Here is a 10,094-nt window from a genome sequence, read left to right as displayed (position 1 = left end):
AAGATGCGTTTGTGTACAGCTTTTGCCATTACTTCAGTCATGCGTCTCTCTGCAATCCTTTAATTACACTCGCTTTCCCCAGACTTGTATTAAGTAAAGACATCTTTCGTGTGGCTAAAGTGAAAGAACACACAAATTATTTTTGATCACTTTTAAGAGACGTGGAACTACGCGGGGAGGTTGAACGTTAGGGGTTGGTCGCGAATTGGTGGGAGGATTATTCTCCGATAAATTAGCGTCTCCAGGTGCATTTATTGTCAATTCTCCTTCGTCTTCTTCCCTGATTACTTCATGCTGAAGTCACTGCTCCAGCTCTCGGGCACGCTGCCTTGTTAGCATCGGCGGCCCTGTCGGTCGAGCGGCTTGTCTGCTTCTTGGTGGGGTCCAGCTCGGATCGCCTGCTACGTCCTCTCCAACTGACAACGGTGTATTGTCGCTGCGCGGGGTAACGTCCTCAGGGCGAGGGTTCTGCTGTGGTGGAGGCTGTGGACAAATAAGATCTATGGGATCTATGGCTATTGGTCTCCACCTTACTCCGGTGCCGATGGGGCGTGGAGGTGTGATTTGTTGCTGTGCTATTTGTGATGTTATTGCCAGTTTTGGATTCCAAACTTTAGAGTTGCTACACAACTTCATTCTGTTTACATTTACAAAAAATTCTCTTCCTTCAGGGCTCCTGACCTTGTAAGTGAGATCAGATATTTTTCCAATAACTTCATGGGCTGGTAACCAACGTTTTGTGAACTTCTAGGAGACACCTTGTTTTCTAGCGGGCGAAAATAGGTAAACCAGATTGCCTTCCTCGAAAACTCTGATTTTGGCCTTTTGGTCATAAATTTTGTTGTTTTTTTGCATGGGATTGCATGGACTTTTTCTGAGCGATCTCATACGCATCTCTAAGTCCTTTCATTTGATGTTCTAAATGGTCGTGTACTGAAAATGTGACCTCGCTAGCCCTGTCCTTATTCTCTAGAGCAGTGGTATTCAACCTTTGTTCGCATACCCCCAGTTATAATTTCTCTTCAACTTTGTACCCCCAAAGTTGTTGGTGTATGATTCAAGTTATACATAGTATATAATCTACATTTAAAATAAATTAAATAAATTACATACAAAAATGCATTAATAATAAGTTTGAAATAAGAAATAGGAGAATCTGTAAAATATGTTATTACCTATCATATAGAAATTAATAAAGGAACAGAGGTATTTTAGCAAAGCAAAATTATATGTTTAAATATTTTAACAATTATTAATTAATGTGGTTCAGGCCTATTAATGAGATGATTGAACTTGTTTCTGGCACACCAGCACCTCAATTAGGGGACGAATATTCGAGAAAGTGAAGATCAGAGATGGTTCTGGGTTCAAGCGGTTCCTGCGTTTCGTTTTGATTGACGTCAGTGCGGGAAAGCTTTGCTCACACAAATACGTTGATGGGAATGGCAGCGTCACTAAGCTCCTTGAACTCTTTGTGGGCAGCAAGTCAAAAGTCCCAGACTGATATATTTTCGAATTTTATTTTCAGTGAACCAACAACGGACATTTCCAGCAGGCTTTCTTTTAATTTTAAGGGAAGATCAGAGGAATTGATTGCAGTGGTGTAAACAATCTTCGATATTGTCTTCTCTCTCAATTTCTGGAAGTATTTCAAAAATTGTATCCTGAGATTTTCCAAGTCGAATTTGATTATTTCGAAAACGCGATCAATAACGCTAACTTCATTTTGTTGGGAAAACTACAACATTCCCATTATTAACACAATTAATACAAAACAGAATCTTCTTATGAAATCCTTTCACCTTCTCACGCGCTTTAAAAATATTCTTGTCAAAGCCTTGGAGCTGAAAATTGAGGTCATTAAATTTGTTGAAAATATCTGCCAAATAAGCTAATTGACAAAAACAGCCTTCACCTTCAAAATAAGTAACCAAACCGGGTTTCAATTTTGAGAGGAGACACTTTACTTCGTCTTTCAAATCAAAAAGGCGAGTCAACATGCGACACATGGCTCGATGGTCAATTCGGGCTACGAACTGACGACCGTTGAAATAGCTTCACAAGGGCTCTGTGGCCCATACTAGAGCTAAGAGTTCCAATTCACTAGAACTATATCTCTCTTCGTGTTTGTTTAATTGTCTAGAAGCACAGGCTATGGGTCTTTCTTCGCCCTCTTGATACCGAGACAGTACACATGCTACCACTACTGGTTGTAACATAGAATGTCTGCGAAAATTCAGGGTATGCCAAAATTGGGGTTGTTGTTAACGCCATTTTTAAATGCTAAAAAGCATCTTGTTGATCTTGGGTCCAGACAAAATTTTCATTCTTTCTAATCAGTTGGGTTAATGGTTTTGCTCGTTCTGCATAATTTGGTATAATTTGATGATAAAATCCTGTCAATCCAAGAAAAGATCTAACTTCACATACCGTTTTTGGAACTGAGTTGGCTTTTATTCCCTCTCTACTTACAATTTAACCCAAATATTCGACTTGTGGCTGTGCTATAAAACATTGATTTGGCTGTAGCTTTAGATTAGCTCTCTCCAGCCTCTCTAACACACGTTCTAGCATTTTCGTATGCTTTTCAGGAGTAGAACTGAAAATTATCAAGTCATCTATGCAACAATAGACCTCCGTGCCTACTAAATCTCCCAATACTTTATAAATCAGAGACTGAAATGTCGGAGGTGATTTGCATAACACAAAATATAACCGATTATATTCGTAATGCCCAAAGCTTACGCAAATGCAGTCTTTTTTGGTCTTTCTCCGCTATCTCCACTTGCAAAAATCCACTGAAACAATCCAGCAACGTGAAATAACGGCTTCCATCCAAAGACGCCACAGTGTCTTCTACATGCGGCAATGGATATGCCTGAAACGTAGTGCATTTAAGCCCCTAAAATCTATTACGCATTCTCCATTTCCGTGTGCCATCCATACTCCTTTTTCGGACAAATATGGCGGTTCTTGACCACGGACTATCACCTTCACGAATAATGCCTTTTTTCAACAAATCTTGTATTTGTTCTTTCATGACATCTCTTAAAACGTACGCTACCCTGTATGGAGGTTTCCCTATCGGCTCTGCATTTCCTGTATCTATGGTATGAGTTACCACTTTAGTGCTATCAAACTCACGGTGTCCCTCTTCAAAATATACGCGGGCGTACTTCTGTATAACCGGCTCTATCACTGCTGTCTCCTTCTCAATTAAATGCTTCAATTTACTTTTCAGTAGTGTCCTCATTTTTGCTGTAACCCGGTTTCTTTTTTTCGAAATTTCTTAGTAATTTCCGTTTCCATTGACTTCGTTATCTAGAGATTGTGATACTTTACGTGTACGATTTCAGGAGCTCTCGACTTACATTTGTTAGTTGCAACAATAAGTGCCCTGAATTTGACTTCGTTTCAGTCACTATAGTATCTTCTTTAGCCTGTTGTTGGAAACCTACACGTGAACTGATACCCAACGAAATCAGTTGTGCCAACGATGTTTGAATATACGAAATCGTGAAGGGTGTTCAAAGAAGATCTCAGACTTATATTTAATTACCAACTGATTAAATTATCTTTTTTTCTTTCTTACATACCTCATAAAATCTGTGAATTAGTTCAGTTAGCAATAATTATGCAGTCCGGATGTCTTAAGATAAGGCAGTCTTAGAATTTAAAGGACTTGAGGTCTTCACGGCGGAAAGTCTGAAGATGGCTGTCTTCTGAGTTGTTGCGACGTGTAGTCTGATAGAATTTTAACGAAGTTTCAGAGGTCCTTGATGCCTTCATCATCAGGGCGAATCGCCTTCTTGACAGAGACAGTATGACCTCTGTAACGTTGGTATACATCTACCATACTACGCGGCGCAACAGCCCAGAAGACAGAAATCTTCATATTGACCACAGTGAAAACCTCAAATCATACAGGTTCTATTATGTGTGACAGTTTACTGGAGTAATCTATCGCCACACTGCAGCTTCCTTAAAGACTTTAATACGTTAATGGTAAGCAAATACATGGATGAACGATGCCGCCATAGTATTTCGCAGGTCGGCTGTGGGTGGAATGAAGGGGTAAAACATCGCAGATAATAGAATAAATACACGGACGAAGCAGCACGTGCACGAGAACGCATATCGATGAAAGAGGGTTATGGTCTCTCCTTATTGATAAATTCTAATTCTGACTAACGATAATTGTACACCATAGTTTCTTATTCTGAAATAAGCGATTTGGTGTAGTAACGTTTCAGCTAGACTAAGTATGTCAATTGAGTTTTTCAGATTTAGAACTAATTCTGAAACTACGAATTCTCAGACATTTCCAGGATTACTTTCACAGGAGTCGTCTTATTTCAAGTTGTTTACTATAACTGTTTCACTGCGCCTTCTTTTTATTAAACAATATTATATTTCGTGATGTTTATTAAACGATGATACATACACACAACATTCCAGACTTTAACGGAGGTAGATTTCAAACCATCTACTAACATTGTAAGTCAATGTTTCGAAGTAAAATTCTCCTCCATTTTCAGGGTTTACGTTAACCATGCAGACAGAGGCAAAGAAGATATGAATATGTTGCAGCTGTCTTTAGTCCCTGTAGAAGCCCCGCACTTTTGTTAGGGATGATCTGTGAGAAGCGAGAATCTTCCTTCTCCTTCTACTTGTTTATCATTCTTATAACAGTGTTAGTAGAAAAGAGTTTTGAAAACCAGTTAATGAGATCATACGTCATGACTGTGGCTTTCCTTCTTGCAACCTTCGTCATTATTTCCGTGGCCGCTTCGTGCCAGAATCACTAGAAATCGAGTTTCCTTCACCTAACCTATTCTTCTGTTAGTGTGCGCTTGTTTTAGGCGTTATAAGTCTCTCTGAGCCTTGGATATCCGTGGAGAATATCTCCGATCGATCGTTTTATTCCGTTGCGATTCAATCATGTCTCCAGTAGGATTCGAACCGAAGCCAACAGTGTCGGAGCGGCCACTGTCTTCGGCTAAGTAAAAATCCAGAGGCATGGTCTCAACAGAAAAAGCTAGAGCGATTGGGACCTTTTTTAGTGCGTGCGCTACAAACGGACTTCCCATTGTACTTTTAAATTACCTTGTTTTAACTGCTTTGGATTTATTGATTTGAGACAATTGCTTTGTTTCAAAGGTACGAGGCTCGTCCTTAAAGTAAGTTTCCCTGGGGCCGTTTACAGAAACAAAACACAATTTCATGGAAATATTTATTGCAACAGATACAGCAAATGTCCAGCTATTTTTCAACATATTCGCCACCGGAATTGAGACATTTGTCATACCGTGGGACCAACTTTTGAATACCTGTGTCGTACAAGTCTGCCGCCTGGGATTGGAACCACTGTGTGACAACCATCTCCGCCTCTCTGTCATTCTCAAAACGCTGACGCTGACCGGACAGGAATTTCTTGAGGTGTAGGAAAAGATGGAAATCACTGGGAGCGAGGTCCGGGCTGTAGGGTGAATGATTAAACACCTCCCAGCTGAACTCCTGCTGGAGACTTGCTGTCCGTCGAGCCGTGTGCGGCCTAGCGTTATCACTGACCGCACTTCACAGTCGGCGGGAGCTGGAATAAGAACCTCCATCTTCAACAGCTGCAACGATGCTACTGTGAGAACGCGGGAAGTGCCGTTAGTGCATGCGCCATGCTACGTCATTGCTCTATCACGTACGCACAGTCGCTTCGCTTAATATAAGGTTTGCTAGCTGTGGGACGAGTGGGAAACTTACTTTTGGGACGCGCCTCGTATGTTGCCCCCGTGTTGAACGCTTCACTCTGCTGCGTGGGAAAGAGGCCCTTTCTTGGATTAAACACCTGACCTGACCTGAAGTTTGCTGTCTTTAGACTCACCGACGTGAAAACCTTAAATCCTACACATCTGTTATTTATTCCTTGGTTGAATTTGTAACTTTGTAGTGAAATCAGAAAAGAATTACAATCGTGAATGCATCTACGTTCAAGAATCTGCAAGCTGTGGATTCATTCGGATTCCTGACCTTCTTTTAGTGCGTCGAAGCAGCTTGTGTTTACGAGCAGCTCATTTTGGCACATCAGATTAGAATTTATCTAAATTCATACTGAAAGGACGTAAAAAAGTGACAACTTCTTTTAAATCACTGTACGGTGGACCATCGACTGTAGTTGATCCAGGCCGTGGACACTTTCCATGAGACGAGTCCCACCTTACTGACTGAACCAATAAACCCTGAGATTCTCCCATTACCTGAGGCACCACCAGATAACATCCAGCTACAAAACCACCGACCCGCAGAAGAACGACGACAAGTATGGCACCTGGTCCGAGGTGCTAAAGCATCGTTACATACCCTAGACGCGGGAGAAGAACGGTTGCTCTATTACATTACGCATAATATAATTTATGTAAATACTTAAAAATAATTGAGTAGTGTATGTCTGTATGTAAATTTACGCATGTGTTACATTTGTGTGTTTTTCTTTCACTTCTGCTGATTAGTCGGGTCCAAGCTGGAAGCCGGTGTCCTTGGTTATGGGTTTCAGCGTCCCACTTGACTGAATCGGTGCTGCGGGGTGGGCTTCCAGGTTTGCGCCAGTAGTGTCAGTAAACCTGGCGCACTTCTCCCCTCTGGGTGACTTAGACATGGAGGTAGGTCTGTGGGACGACTGCACAGCCACCTCTGCACACATGTACCACTCACTGCAGCTACAAACTCGGTCACATTTTCCACCCGCTAACTACTCAATCACCTCATTTATTTCTAATGTAATCTAATGCTCCATCTTCGCCAAGCAACCAACTAAAAACCTAACTAAGGGCGGAGTCCTGCGCAAGCGCAATACATCGTCCCTTGCCAGATAACACCATTTCTGCGTACGAAACGCATTCCTGGATATGGTAAACAGGGAATTTGCTTACGCTAACGGGGTTCCGTCGTGGCGGGTGCCTCGACCATTCAAACTAGTGTCTGTTGCTGCTGATAGGAGGTTATCCCGTCAGGCCACTTGTCCAAAGAATGTGGATGGTTCTCTGGGGTTTGAACCCAGAGATAGAGGGGCCGTTTCGCTTGAAGGCCTCTGCGGTTTGGGGGAATCACTTCAGCTGAAGGCCTCTGTGACCGGGGGTGGCGGGCCTTGCCCCTATTAAATTATACCCTGGCAATCGCCTTGCAACAGAAGAGAAGCACGTTAAACCTCAGTCAGGGTAGCCGAGTGGAGAGACCTCTCATTGTGCCGACTTGGCCGTCTTTTCAAGGACAGCTCCGGCTGTCATGCTGAACATCAGTCCTCCTCGGTTGCTCTTGGGTGACCTCTGTCAGCCCTCGTTCTGCACAAGTGCCTCCCGATTTGAAGGAATAACGGGTTCCCCCACACCAGCAAGTCTTGTTTCAAATCTCCCAGTCAGTGCTCTGATTTGGTCGGCTATAAACGGTATTCCCAAATGTTCGTGTATTTGCCTGTTACTAACGTACCAAAGTGCGTTAGTAGCAATGCGAAGACACTTGGTTTGCAACTCTTGCACCTTCCTGACGTGGCTGCTGTCAGCTGACCTCCAGATCGTTCATGCCTAATACGTCATGGAACTTGATGAGTTGTATATAGCACAGCACACCGTTCCTGATGGACAGGCTACTTCTCCTATAAAGGAGCGGGCCTAGCACACACAAACGTCACGCCGTCTACTTTCCCACCTAGTTGACGTGCGCCGACAAAGTATGCCTGGCGTCAAGGTTGACACCAGGACTCAGCGTTCTTTTGACCCAATGAATGTGCTGTACGAGGAAACAGCATTGATCTGGGCAGTCGGATGAGGAAGGATCAGATGATGTAGTTCATCATTATAGTTGTTGTACTCTTCCGTGCTTTTCCTCAGTTGTAAGTCAAATGCCAAGGTATAATTCTAGAGGGGCACGGCCAACTACCCAAATCACGGTGGCTCTCAGCTGAAGTTTTCGCCCCCAAGAACCAGAGGCCTTCAGCCGAAGTGACCCCACCCCTCTGGGTTGAAACCCCAGGGAACCAACCAACAAGATTTCTCCAGGCAAGTTGCCTGACGGGATAACATCCCATCAGCAGCAACAGTCCCTAATGTGAACAGTCTAGGCTCCCGCCGCGACAAGATCCCCATTTGCGTAAGCCATTTCCACCCTTGGGTTTCGTACCAAGGAATGGCGGTACCTAGCAAGGGACGATGTCTTGCGCTTGCGCAGGAATCCGGCCTTAGTTAGCATTTAGGTTGGTTGGCAATTGGCATATTCATCGCCCTGCTGAGTCAGTATGACCTCTGAAACGTTGGTAAACATCCACCAGACTACACAGCGCAACAACCCAGAAAACAGAAATCTTCATACTCACCGCTGTGAAAACCTAAAATCATACACCGCTATATTATCCAGTATTTTAAGTAGAATAATAGAAAATAAACATGTAGCATTTCATCAGGGCCCAGATTATATGTGCATTATAATGCTAATGCAACAGCATCCATACCAACTACTATTATCTCTAGGTAGTGTACAGGAGTTCTATAAAATAGTGACTATATTTAGATTTAAATGCTTTCTGAATATGATAAGATTAAACTTTTTTGAATATTTTTTTTAATATTAGCATACATCCAACCTGTAATTGAACTGTTGCCATGTGTACACGAACATATCTTAGGTAACTTAGCTGTAGCAGCTGATATTCTTCTTTGTAACTTTTGTAGTGATATCAGGTTTGTTGTGTACCAGATATGGGAAAACCATGCAAAGTACTCTGTGGTTTCGATAAGTTGGTCGATCGGATTTGGTGATTGGTTATCGGTCGCTGAATGGAGTAATAGCTGCTGAGAATAGACTTATACAAAGGCTTTATTACTAATAAATAGTAGTAAGTACAACAGGTTGCTTCTTAAGGCTTTAGCAGTGGCCGACTCTGACAGAACGAAGTACCGTCGTCAAGACTAAACTTGTTACAGATCAAAAACACGTTTTGTAATGGTCTTGCTGCTATATATATTGGCCAGCAAGGGCGTAGCCCGGGTACAATATGTGTACTCCGTACTCTGTATTGATAAGAAAGTTCTAGAATGTTTTAAAGTTTTTATGAATGTGTCCTCTGGCACTTGCCTCACTCCCAGACTTTGGCTGATGCATATTAATTATTTTGGAATAGTACATTTGTGGGGTGCCAGTGTCAAAATGTCACAGTGTCACCGTTTTCTTGAAAAACAACTTAATTATCGAAAGGGGATAACATCGGTGAAAGTCCGAGTTAAAGAATTGGGCAAGAGTGTTCATTACATGACTTAATATTCATGTGCTGCAACTAGCAACCAAGAACAAATTATACTACCTGATATAACAATATCATATTAACTGCCACGCATATACAAAAGTTTTGAGGAGTGCATTTCGTTCTTTATGTAACCCCAAGGAAATACAACTGGGTGAATCATGAAGCTGAAAGCAATCTCTCTGCTCCACCAGTTATTTATCATAATTGGGTATTCGGTGATTGCTGCACAATATTAGTGGTAAGTGGGCGTTGTTCTGTATTGCTGAACGATGATGACAGATACCTCAAGGAATGGAAGAATATAATTAGCTAGCATGTCCAAATATAATTTATTTTTTTCTGAGTGTTTAGAGTGCACTGAATTTATTCATCTTAGGATAATCTCCTTCATGTTTTATGTAGTCAACTGGATGAATCTGAACCCCAGTTTAGGAGTCATGCATATTTACATCCTTGACCAGCAGAATGTTGCTTCATCAGAAATAGTCCTCTTCACACATACCAGCGCAACAAATCTGAAGCAAGATTGTCTGTCTGCTTTAGTATTGTGTTATAAGATCACTTTATGAAAGCAGACTGCTAGTACCACTCAGTGTAGGATGGTCTGTAAGGTTTTGTACAATGCAGGATTTTTTATAAAGTTGAAATTATTATTAAATCACTTATTTTATAAAAGAAAGAACACTATGGTGGCTGTCCAAAATATTTCCAATGTATTGGCTGATAACCAGTGTAGCTAGGAACTTTAAATTTATCAGTATTAATGTCTGTTAACTTCTTTGTTTGTTGAAAAGTAACATTTATTAAG

This window comes from Zootermopsis nevadensis, unplaced genomic scaffold, assembly GCF_977971745.1.
Source record: "Zootermopsis nevadensis isolate Lab colony 2312 unplaced genomic scaffold, Znev_1.0 Znev_ptg000010l, whole genome shotgun sequence".
NCBI classification, from domain to species: domain Eukaryota; kingdom Metazoa; phylum Arthropoda; class Insecta; order Blattodea; family Termopsidae; genus Zootermopsis; species Zootermopsis nevadensis.
This window is presented reverse-complemented; position numbering follows the sequence as displayed.